Here is a 13,945-nt window from a genome sequence, read left to right on the forward strand (position 1 = left end):
GTCAACTGGTTAAGCCCACTAAAAGGTCAAACTACTATATACTTAAATCAAGGTTTCTTCTATAATTCTTTTTTCTCCTCACCATCGTCTCTGAGTGTTCTTCCTTCTTTACTGAGACTTTCAGATCAATGAGCAATCATCATCAACGGTAAGTTTTTTGACCATCTCATGATCATATATTCATATTCGTGTTACCTCCATCTAAAAAATATGGGTTTACCAACATATGCGTCCTCCGATCTCATATGGAATCAGAGATTCAATTGTATGTTTGTCTTCTTCCCCAACCAACTCCAAGTCAGGTTTGCCATCCCTTCCGTCGATGGAAGATTCATTTTCTTGAAAACGGGCATGATTAGTCTCGATTTCAGTCCAGGTGGAATTTCCATGATTCTTCGCGAGGTAAACCTCTCATGTAATCCGTTTTTAGTATCTTGAGCTTCTTTTTAGTTGGTTAATGGTGTTATCTTGAGCTTCTAAAACAAGTCAAACTTCATAATACTACTCGAAACCCTAAGTTTAACTAAAAGTCAAACATGTCAAAACTCAACGGTCAACGGTTAACCATCACGACCACTGCACCGTGCCTAAACCTCTTAATGACTTAATCATCAATAAAGGACAAAACAGATGCATGACTCGCAATCCGACACACCATAAACACCACCCCACCACGCCGCATTAAACGTCCCTAACAACTTAATCCTATACAACAAACAGTGACCTAAACTCAAGTTACAACTAAAAATACCTAAAAGGCTACTAGATCAGACCTGGTCAAATTCCTAGTCAAAGGTCAAAGTCAAAAAGTCAAACAGTCAACAAAGACTGAGTACGACCAACATACTCAATTATTATGCTTAGCGTAGTAGGTCCTTGGTTAGATTACAGGGCCTTTGCCTAGTATGCTCAACGTACCACTAGGTACGCCATGCGTACTCGACCTAATTCAACTTTTCTTCATTAAGTGCTCATTCCTTTAAGACATCGCTTCCAAAGTTCAAATCTAGTCCCAAATATCAATCTAAGTCATAAAGTTTCCAGCTTTATGACTTTCCATGGCTAGAAAAGGTTCAAAAGCTAAAGCCCTAACTCTTGCATGGAGGGGATAGAAGGATCAAGATCATATTTTTATGTTTCCTAATAGCTCTGTAATGGATAAAGTTTCCAACTTTATCCATTAGGATGGTCCAAATAACCATGATCTAGTCTTTAAGTCTCATAGGGACCAAAAATGCATCTTTCTCAACTTAATCCATTAAGTCCAAGTCCATAACCTTCATATCAGAATTAATATGATGTTTAGATGGATAAAGTTTCCAACTTTAACCATAACAAGGTCACAACTTTCAAGATCTAAACTTTATGCACTAAAGTGACCAAAAAGTGACAAATATGAAAACTAACAAGATCTATGAAACTAATGAGCAAGTTTGAAGCTTTTTACTCACAATGGTCCATAAATGATGTAATCTTGATGGATCTAAGCTTGGATCCTTCTTCAAGTCACTTTGACACCACCTTGTTCTTCAAGATTCCACCTTATAATTGATAAATAAGCTCCAAAATGATGCTAATGCACAAAAAAAGTGAGAGGAAGCTAAGGTTTTAAGTTAGAGGCTCAAGAGGGTGGAGACTCATGATAGGAAGGACCCCTAAGGGGTTAGAGACCTTAAATAGGGCTCAAAACCATGAAAATAGGGTTTTTACTCTGTGGCGGTATGCCCAACGTAACGCCCTAAAATGTGTACGTCCTCAGCCCGGTACGCCCAACGTACTGCCAGACTCTCTTCTTCCAACTTAACTTCAAACAGACATAACTTCTTCGTTCCAACTCTATTTTTGGCGCTCTTTATATGCACATAAAGGTATTGTAGAGCCCTGTAACGTCCGGGTTTCAGGGCTAAGCATTTTTGTCAATGTAATAGTCTAGATCAACTCTTGTAACTCTTTTTGAAGTAATAAAGGTAATATATTTGAGTATTATGTGAATTATGTGTGTTTATGTGTTTATTATTTAATTATAAATGTATAATTAATAAAGAATAAAACTGAGCGTCAAAATTAAAGTGTGAGATAATCCCGATATCTCTACATAAAGTTGTAGAATATGTCTCAAGGTTTCCGTGCATATAAGGAACGCCGAAATCCGAGTTATAACGAAGAAGTTATGACCCGTCGAAGTTTCACGACAGAACCGACACGATACCGGGAAGCGTGAATAGTGAATTTATGATAGAGCGAGATTTAGCCTTAGCGATCTAAACAAAAGTCGTAGAATATGTTAAACTAAGAACATCGATAAAAAGAACGCCCAAATCTGACTTCGTATGAAGAAGTTATGAGATTTTAAACAGATCAATCATGTCCCGGCCTGTTAAAAATATAACTTTAAAAATAAAGTCAAAATTAGCCGACGGAGTCTAAACGAAAGTTGTAGAGTACGTCTCCACCTACGCGTGGATATAAAGAACGTCAAAAACGGAGTTCGTATGAACGAGTTACAAATTATAATAGCATATTTACGTATTAAAATAAAGTATAAATCATATATACGTACACACACACACACACACACACACATATATATATATATATATATATATATATATATACATATGTATATATCATTAGAAAGGTCTCGACGATGCGGTCATTATAAGACTAATGTTGAGTTCTTTCGACATTAGTTTAGTACAAATATCATTAAATCCATTTAAAATAGTATTATAGAGGGATGTTTAGTTGTTTATATAACTAAAAGGTCATTAAGTAATTATGGAGGGTAGTTTTTGAAAATTCAATTAGTATAAATAAGAGCCTTGGGCTCTCATATTTCTTGCACCATTCTCTTGATTCAAGAGTCTTTCTCTCCTTATCCCCCGAGCATTTCGGTCCCTCGTGATTCGACTTCTCTTTCTGTAGTTTAGTATAGTAAGGTGAGCGCTGAAGCGCTGCACGAATCTTTCTTAGAAAGATTCAGCGACGAAGTTCTGCCCCTGCAGAGCCCGACTCCTAGCTAAAACCCCCTTGTAAGTAAGTTATGCTTACCTTATTTTAATATAGCTTATATTTAAAATTAGTATTGTTATTATGAACTTATAATAAATATTTGGGCTATTATTATGGGTTATATAAGTATTTTTTTTAACGCTTATATAATAATAATAATAGCTAGACTATTAATTAGTCTCGGCGAATAATAGACTAAACTCTAGTGGTAATAATACTAGGTTTCATCGAAGAAAATTCTATTTAAGAAGCAAAGCGCTGTCTGAGTTCGGAATCACCACCTTTTCAAGTGAGTGCATAGTTACTTTCATCTTACACATAGATATGAAGTATTTTATATATTACGTGCTATGTGTGCATATTATATGTATACTTGTTATCTATGCTGGATGAATGTTTTTATACAAGTTTTAAATGATTTAAACTGTATATGTATTTTATATCTACAAAAATGTTGGGGTAAAACATGGGTAGATGTAATAGGTGATGTGTGATAAAATGATGAGAGGCCTCGATGTTGTTGTTGTTGATCTAGTCATCTAGCGGAGTATAGATGACGACCACGGACTCTTCTAGACAGTCCAGTGGAACACTAGCAGACTCGCAACCTCTAGGTGTTGTGAACGATGTGTTCACCGGTGTACTCCATCCCCCACATGGTTGCCTATTAGGACATTTATTGCTGAGGAATCCCCTTAGCAGTAGTGTCTGTCCCGATGATGATCCTTAGGCTAGGTCCCTTATGATAGGTGTTTAGGGACGTAAGTGAGGATAACGGGAACGGGTAATCGGGTTATTGTTGATTGATGAAATTAATAAACTTATTTATTGTGGGTTGAAAACCCTATGTGCTCACCAGGCTCCCAAGCCTGGCCCACTCAGTTTTATGTATTACAGGTAGTGGCGCATGAGCATAGGTGTGATGTTTTGGACGAGGGATTACGGATATAAGCCTGTAGATATGAAATAATGTAGTAAGGCTTATATTGTATTGTTTATACTTTTGATCTGTACGAACATGACATCCCGAGTCTTTTAATGAAATACATTTCTATGGAAATGCTTTTGATAAATCTTTATCATATTATTGTTTTGGGACAAATTCCGCAACCCTTTTATTAAAAGATAACTCTGATTTTGAAATAAAGTATAAACAAAACCGGTCTTTTCTGGCCGTGATTTTGGGGATGTCACAAGCCCCCCCCCCCCCCCCCCCCCCCCCCCCCCCAATCCTATCTAATTACTTTTAACTTAAAACATATTGAACTAAAATCCTTATTCCAAGAAAGAAGTCTGAAGCGTCACTTTTCTCATTTTACCTTTTGACTCCAAAACACAAACCAAGGGCTTGGATCGCATAACCAATATTATAAACATCTATTAGGGTCTAAACCCTACTCCCTTGAAGCCCAAGACCTTTACTTGATCCATTTATTGTCCAGAATCTCAAATAAGAAACTTCTCGAAACAGGATGTTACACACATACATTAGAATCATCCCTAACATCTATTCTTGAATCGCTTACATTATCTTCACTACTCTGTCAATGAGAATCATCAAAATTAAAGCCATCATCGACTTCAAATCTATCATTATTAGGCAAATGAAATGTTATATTTGAGGGGGTCGGTCACTTGTGATTGTACTGGTTTTGATACATCAAAATTATAGAGAATATCTACAAAGCCAGTACTTATAGGCACCCTTGTTCGTTCATGAGATATTTTTCTAATTTCAACAAGAACTCGTCTACAATAACTTTGGTTATTCTCAACCAAATAATACATCATGTCTAAAATTTAATCATTTATGACTCACCAAATATTATATATGCCACCAAATTAGTAAAATAGTGATACTCAACTTATAATATACCTTGGCAATTCCAACATGTGTACAAATAAAATCATAAAAATCTTCATAAACCATATATGTGCATAAATCAAATCTTTAAAATTTCCATAGCCTATTTATGTTTAACAATATTTGAAGTAGATAAAATTGATTGATCACCTTTTATGCATCTATTCAAGTATTCGATGTTACCATCCTAATATAAATTGATAAAAAAAACGAAAAATCTAGAGCCATAATGATAATATATATGAAAATCTCACTATATAACAATTCATATTTATAAGATATAATAAACAAATTACAATGCCATATAAAGTCAAATATATGCAAATATTTTTATACGAAAACATACCTTAGAATAAAGGAATGTAGATTGTTGTTGATACATGTGATTGAAAGATGAAAGAACAAAAAAATGAGAAAATAATAATGAAGGATTATGAAGAAACTATGAAATGAAATTTCATTCAATAAGCCACATTTATAGAGTTAAAAATGAAAGTAAAAGGATATGACCTAGTAATTTAAATTAGTTTTCGTATTAAGATGAACAATGACATAATTTTTTATATATATAGTTTTTTGCAAATAGGTTCATTGCTTTTCTTTTTAAAAGACAATTCAATTTAAAAAATAATATTCAACATCCGTATAAATTATAATTATATAAGTTATTCTACATAACATATAAATTCTTTGGAATGAAGATTCAATCATTAAAATTTATTTTTTATTATATCAACTATAAGTAGTTTATATGCTATTAAGAATAAATAGAAAATAAAAAGAATAAAATATACAAATAAAAAATGTTATAGTTTAATGGAATAAATATATAATTGGAAATTTAATATATAATTAATAAAATGAAAAATAAAACTTTTAAAACTAAAAGATATAAAGTATGAATATAATATAAATTTAAGGACTAAAGTTATATCTTTTTATAGTTAAAAATATAAATCATAAGAAGAAACCAATGAATTAGTGAGAGAACATTAATACCTCCTTTAGTTTACTGTCGTTTTTTATTAACATACTATTTATTCATATTCGAATAACAAAATGAACTATAACAAAAATCTGATAATTTTTTTATTTATATATGAATATACCATATGACGATAATTAATACACATTTTATTCATATATAAATATAACGTGTGACGAAAGATGATGTAAAAAAATATATTTTAGGTAAAAAAAAGTTTTATTACGTATTATATTTATATATGAATGATATTTAAACTGTAAAAAAGTTAAGCATACGTATTATTCATAAATGAATAACAAATGTACCGTAATAAAAATCTAATCGATTTTTATTCGATTATGAATAACGAGAGCTGAAACTCTAAAAAAATAAATTTTTTTATTTTATCTTAAAACTATATCAATATGTATGTTTATTTATAGAGAATAAAAAATTATGAATTTTGATATATTTAAAATAATTTTTTGAAAAAAATAGCTTTCAAAAAATAAAAAAACAATATATATATATATATATATATATATATATATATATATATATATATATATATATATATATATATATATATATATACACCTTAAAAAGCATTTACCATGTTTTACTTAATTTTAAGAGGTACAAGATCTTATGCAATATATACAATGAATTTATGCATGCAAAAAAAGTCTGTATATTATTGTTTGAATGAGTCAAGCTTATCTATTCAAATTTGAATGAGTATTACCGTTTGAATGAGTCTATCTATTATTATCGTTTGACGAAGTCATTCAATAATCAATGGTTTGACCCAGCCCGCTAAAATCCCTTACGTGATTTGAGGAATATAAGGCGTAATCATTTTCTGAATTTGAATTCTTCAATCTTGAACCATGATTTAAGGGAGATTTGAGGATAAAGGGATTTCAATTATTTTGAAATATATTTATCTTCTTCTAATTATCTCCAGTGTTTATAATTGTTGAAACATTAGCATTGACAATATTAGAAGATGCTTGAAATAATGCTATTAGATTCCTCAATTGAGTGATTTTTTTCTTCGTATTTGACATGGTTGATTTTGTATTCAATTCCTAATTTTATTGTTATTGTCGTGGTTTTCTCTCAGATTATCGGAAAAGGATGTGTTAGCAGAGCACAGGATTTACTACCAGCACCAACAGATACACTACCCTGTTCCATCATTACCATCTGTACCGCTACACCCTATCACTCCTACGATGTCCTCACCACACAACATTCACCACTATCAAACAACCACCACCTGCTCCCTTCTCCCCAATACTCTCCCTTCTAAACCATAAAGTTTAACCCTCAGATTTCTCTTATTTTACTTCTTAATCATTGATTTAGGGGTTTGTTTGTGACTGTGTTCACCTTGAACACGTTGTTTCTTTCTTTGGTTCGCTCTCTCTCTTCTTTTCTTGCAATTGATTTTGGAAGTGTTTTTCTTTATGTAGGGTTGAGTATATAATGGAGAAAAAAAATTTAAGGTTCAATCTAAAAGGTAAATCCATTCTCCCCATCACTGATGTACCATGAATTTTATTGTTAATTTTGATTTTTTTGCTCTCTAACTCTTTCACCTTTCTGAAATATGGTGTTTTTTTAGTTTTATCAAAATAAAAAAACAATAATTGTTATCGGCCCAGAGACCTTGTAATGGTTACGCTCTTAATATGCATTTCCCTTTGGCAGGTAAGTTGTGTATTGAACTCAATTTTACATCCAAGATGACATATATCTGTTGGATTAGGTGTCCAAGTCCATAACTATTTTGGTATGTACTTGACCCGATTGTGAGCATGATCCTTTTGGGTTGCCTTCACCATAGCAACTGATATGATGAATTAAGGAGAAAGAGGATTAATTATGATTTATTAATATATTATATGAATAATATATTAAAAGAGAAATCTTATTGTTTAATTAATATTAGTCAAGAATTAATTTTGTGGCTAAAAGAGATTAATTAAATAAAGAGGGTTGATATTGCAATTATATGATAGTTGCAATTGGGCTATGGATTCCTAATGGAAAGGGGATTGGACGAAACCTATGGGAAGCCCATATGGATTTCGTCCAAGGGCTTTCTAGAGGGACTCCATGGGCTACTTAGGGCCTAAGCAGTCTGATTAAGGTTTCCTGGTTGAAAACCCTAATAGCCTAAGTATAAAAGGAATCCTTGGCAAGCAAAAAACATCCCTAACCTTCTAAGAGAAACCCTAGGACATTTTTGGTGCCTCCTCCATCTTTCCTTGTTCATCTTGTCGATCATGGTGTTTGTGACCCCATTAGAGGTGCATCATTTGAGGCATTAAGCTTTAAAAGGTCAAGATCAAGAGGAATTGAGATTGTTATTACTACATAACAATCTGTAACACTCTAAAATTTCAAGCCAATTTAAACTTTTCAAAAACAACCCAAATTCATTAAGTTATTACAAAAAGGTTTTCAATACATTTATTATCAGAGTATTCCCAGAACCATAACATAAAACATAAACATGAGGAGCGGTACGATCACGCCTTCGCCTTGCCACGGTCTCCTGAAGTACCTGAAAAACATTAAAACACAACTGTAAGCCCGAAAGCTTAGTGAGATACCCCCAAAATACCAACCACATATACCACGCATAACATAACATAACTGAACAGAACATCCATGCACTCTGAGTCTACAGTATGATTGGTCCACCCGCATCGGGCCTTCAGTCGTCCACTCTCCGAGCCTCGGCACGTCTGGTTCGCCCTCGTGGGGCCTACAGCCTATCCGGACCGCTCGCTGGGCCTTCGGGATAACCGGTCCGCCCTAGGTATGTTGGCCTACAGCACAAAGCAAGACCCGCCTCAACCTAACCCCAGTCAACCATCTATGTGCACATAAACATATAACCACATAACAATTAATCACCAGTCAACCGATCTAGCAGATCATATACATAGCATACTCTAAACAGGATACCGACCTAACCGGTCACTAACGTGTACCATCCTAACTACCAGGATGCAAGCATAGCAAAGCAATAACACAACAACACTGCCCGGATTACAATCTGATAAAGGGTCGGCCTTGGTGCCTTAGACCCTGTCGATATAGTGAGGATAACTCACCTTGCAACTGCTGAATGAAAAGATAAGATCACACTGCTCCAACTTCTGACACGAACTCCACCACTGACAATACCAGAAGACCGAATTCAATAAATACCAAACATTACCAAATTACCCATGAAAGTCAAATGGTCAACTCTTGGTCAAAGTCAAAGTCCTCAGTCAAAGTCAAACTTCCTTACTGACCCTACTCGCCGAGTCAGCCCACTGACTCGTCGAGTCCCTTAACTCTGAAAACTCCCATATTGTGACCCAACTCGCCGAGTCGTCCTTTGACTCACCGATTCACAGCTCAACCAGGAAAGGTTAGGACCACACGACCAGACTCGCCGAGTCCAAGGCTATCTTCAACAGACTCGTCGAGTTGTTCTTCCAACTCGTAGAGTTGCTACCTATCTTCAAGCAACTCGCGGAGTACACCCACGTGACTCGCCGAGTACCTCTAGCTCTTAACCCATACAAAGGCTTTCCAAGCCATGCAGGGTCTCAACCCTCGTATCCATCACATATGCTACAAATCCCTTACAGCCCTGCTGTAGACTCTGCCTCGCTCTAGCGACTGAACAAAATGCCGACCCAGAACGCGTACCCTCGCCGTACACGGTAAGAACTCCCTCACTAGGGTCTCGTATGGTCACCAGCTATCTCTCGCAGTCGATAACCGCTCTAAAACTTGCTCAACCAGTCCATGCCCACGATGACACAGACATCTCCCATCACAATAGGAACTAGGTCAATCGGAAACTCAACGCTGAAAATCTCAAGTACACACCCTCGGATCACCTCGGTGGCATACACCGCTCTCTCGTCAACTATGGAAACTCTCAGAGGTCGACTCAAAGCCTCTTGACTAATACTGATGTGATGACTAAAAGCCAAAGATACAATAGACCAACTCGCACCTGAGTCAAATAACACCAAAGCAAGTACAAAATTCACAAGAAAAGTACCTACGCATATCATAATATAAGCACCATATCTCAACATAAAAGTAAATATATGAAAGAATACATACCAGCCATGACATCGGGCACTATGCGGACCTCCTCCGCAGTCAACTGGAAGGCTCTCCCTCGCGCCTTTGGTACCTCGGCCTTCACTGGCCGGCTCTTAGTAGCTCTGATAGCAGCAGGGGCAGATCCCTGAGGTACTCCCTGGGTAGTCCCTTGTAACTGTGGACACTCTGCCTTGCGGTGTCCGATCTGGTTGCAGTGAAAGCATACTGCAAACCCCTTGGGGCAATCCTTGGCCATATGCCCCTCCTTGCCACATTTGTAGCAAGACCCCGCTCTACACACCCCCTCGTGGCTCTTGCCACACTTCCCACAAGTGCGGCCCTTCTGATTCCCAGATTGTAAATCAGCGGGCTGGCCCGCTTGGCTGCCGACTGACACTGTGCTGGTCGCCGATCCCTCGCCTGATACTCAGCCTCCTCCCTAGCCTGGGTCTCCATCTTTATCTCCCTCTTTCGGGCATTTTCCTGAAGCTCATCAAATGTCCGATACGTCGAGTTCGCCACGAACTCCCGTATATCCCTCCTCAAAATACTCAGATAGCGGCTCATACGTGCCTGTTCGGAGGACACGTGCTCTGGGCAAAACATTTCCTGCTCATGGAACTTCCTCGTAATCACTGTGACAGAATAAGTACCCTGCTTAAGGAGCAGAAACTCCCGAGCCAAACGCTCCCTCTCCACCTGGGGAACGTACTCATCTCGGAACATAGTAGTGAACCTTTACCAAGTCACTACAACAAGCTCAGCAGGCGAATAATGTGCCGTTACAAACTTCCACCAATCCTTCGCTCCCAAGCGAAGCTGGCTCAACGCGAACCGAGCTCTCAAATGCTCAGGAGATGAGCAAGTAAAGAAACATCCCTCTATGTTTGATATCCACCTCATCGCTGCAATCGGGTCCTGGGTCCAATCAAACTCCGAAGGTTTTGTGTTGCTGAACTCCCGGAACAGCAACGCATCACCACCCTGCGGTCTAGTCTCAGCTACAGTTGTAGTGGTCGCAGCAACAGCAACATCAAAAAGCGCAGCGTATCTCTCGTCGAATGTCTCTATCAGGGTGGTCGTGACAGACCCGAACATCTCTGGAATCTCATCGCGGATGGCAGCAGCTACCTCATCATGAATCATCTAGCGGAGCTCCTCGTCGCTCACACCCCTCCACTGGTCCCTGGTATGTGGTGTGACCCTACCATGATGCCTCTCTGAAATACAACATAAGATATCAGTAATTTGATCAGATGTACACACACTCGATATCCCATCCCTACTTGATCTTTGGTACCCTAAGGATTCTTACTTGGGTTGCGCACTGACCTGGTGTCTTCGGTAGTACGTGCCCAATACTACCGACCACACCGACTCAGCATTCACACCAAGTCCTCCTCCCAGAGTCCCAAATCCCAAGTACGCTATTCTCTCTAATCATGTGCTACTCACTAGCAGATCTCTCATAAGCTTATTGCTGCTATCTAAGCACTCTCTAGCATCCCTAGTAGTAAAACCCCTAGACTAAGGCATCATATATCAGGCCACTCTAGTCCTAATAAGAATACCTAGTCTTACTCTAGCATGCATAATATAATTCATCATATAGCATAACATAATGTTTCTTTTAAAACTTATTGTAAGGGTATTTTGCGAAATCACCGTTCGGGCGCCGACTGATCGTACACACGGCTCCACTCTGTTTTTCTCAAAACTCTTTTTACTCTTTTTTAAAAATTTACTTTGTTATCAAATTTTTCCTCAAATCCTCAGTTCGAGTTCAGATACGCCCGAAGATGCATCCGAATCCCTCAAACCAAGGCTCTGATACCAAATTATAACACCGGAAAAATTAAAACAAATTTTCGCATTTTTAAACACATTTTTCCAAACACATTTATTAACAAAATCTCATTGTATCATAACTTTGTTTCACAAAATATTTCCCAAGATCAAAATACATAAAAAAAAAAACCATGCGTGTGTACGAATCATGCCGACGCTTTCCCGCGATCATCACTGGTACCTGAAACACATAACACATAACACTGTAAGCATAAAGCTTAGTGAGTTCCCCAAAATACCATACATAACACATACTAGCCACTCGAGGCTATAACTCTATGGGCCCGGGGCCCTAACTCTGTGGACCCTCTGGTCCTAGCTCTGTGAACCTTCCGGTTCTAACTCTAATATACTCTAATATACACATGGCATAAATCACATAGACACAATGCAGTGCAACACATCACATAATAGCATACATTAACTCTGTAACATGACTCTAATTACCACTCAAGGTAAAGTATAGTGAGAAGACTAACCTCAGATGTCTCGGTAAATCTCTGACTCGGTAGAAATACGATCTAGCCTCCACCTAATCACATAAAGTAATACTCTCATAAATATAACTCTCAGGACTAGACTCGACCCTCTCTAGGCACCCTCAGAAGGGTAAAAGACCATTTTACCCCTCCTTTGGCTCAAAGGCCCTCATTGTTGACCAAACCCTAAAAGTCAACCAAATTCAACTGTCAAACTTTGACCCGACTCGTCGAGTGCACTTGGGCAACTCGGCGAGTCCACACGTGTTCACTAACTCCCTAGTCTCACTTGGCATGTTGAGTCCCTTCCCTTGCTTGACGAGTCACACCTAGCATGAATCGTGGGGCTACCCCGACTCAACTCGCCGAGTCTCAAGATCAACTCGGCGAGTTCCATCTGAACTCCAATCCTCTAATCCCTCTCTGATTCACTAAGTTATTCCCCCAACTCGGTGATTCTACTCGCTGAGTGATTTACAGGAAACCCTAACCCTACTCGTCGAGTCTGATCTTTGGACTCGGCGAGTTCATGCCATGCAAAAACTCCATTGACCTCCTGAGGTCAGATGTAACACCGTCAATTTCCAAAACAATTTTTCGCATTAATAAAACATAATTCATTTGTAAATCATAAAAACATCATTGTTTGAAACTCAATTTATAACATATAAAAATATCCCAAGATCTCGTATCATAAAAATCTTGTATGTGTACTGATCAAGCTGGCGCCTTCTCGCGATCCTCACTAGTACCTGAAACACATAACACAAAACACTGTAAGCACAAAGCTTAGTGAGTTCCCCAAAATACCACATATAACACATATTAGCCACTCGAGGCTATAACTTTGTGGGTCCCTGCACCCAAACTCTGTGAACCCTCAGGTTCTAACTCTGCAAGCATACACAACATAAATCACATAAAAGAATGCAGTACAACAAAAAATGTATATAAAGCAATGTATCACATAACTCTATTTACCTACTCAAGGTAAAGTATAGTGAGAAGACTCACCTCGCGTATCTCGGTAACTCGTAAATCCCTGAAATCACTAGTGCTCGATCTCCCGAGCTATAGTCCTCCTATAACACAATACATCTCTAATTAACACTTTCCCAACTAAGGTTGACTAACCCTATCAAGTCAACACCGGTCAACTCTGATCAATGGTCAATGGTCAACCCCAACTCGCCGAGTCTGGCGTGGACTCGCCGAGTCCCTACGAGGACCCCATTTCCTCTGAGTCCCTTCCGACTCACCGAGTCACTCACCCAACTCGGTTACTCAACCCTTGGTTCTAAATCTATGAACAACCCGCACCAACTCGTCGAGTCTGCCAAAGGACTCCGCGAGTGCATTCCATGTACAACCCCAAACGACCTTCTGAGGTCAGATCTGCTCCACTAACTCATAGATCCAGTCCTTCCGAGCTTATTTATCACGTAAAGTTCATGTCTTAGCGCTCATATCACACCTAATGACTCATAAATGGTGTTTTGACCTCAAACACAAAGATCCCAAACCAAAACCTCCATGGATTCATAAAAAGCTTGGACAAAGGGACACTCTGGACCTCCAAGGGTCTAGATCCAGAACCTAACTCGCTTAAGGGACCAAATGGGCACTAGATCTAGCCACAAAAGGGCT

The sequence above is a fragment of the Lactuca sativa genome, chromosome 6 (assembly GCF_002870075.4).
Source record: "Lactuca sativa cultivar Salinas chromosome 6, Lsat_Salinas_v11, whole genome shotgun sequence".
In the NCBI taxonomy this organism is placed as follows: Eukaryota; Viridiplantae; Streptophyta; class Magnoliopsida; order Asterales; family Asteraceae; genus Lactuca; species Lactuca sativa.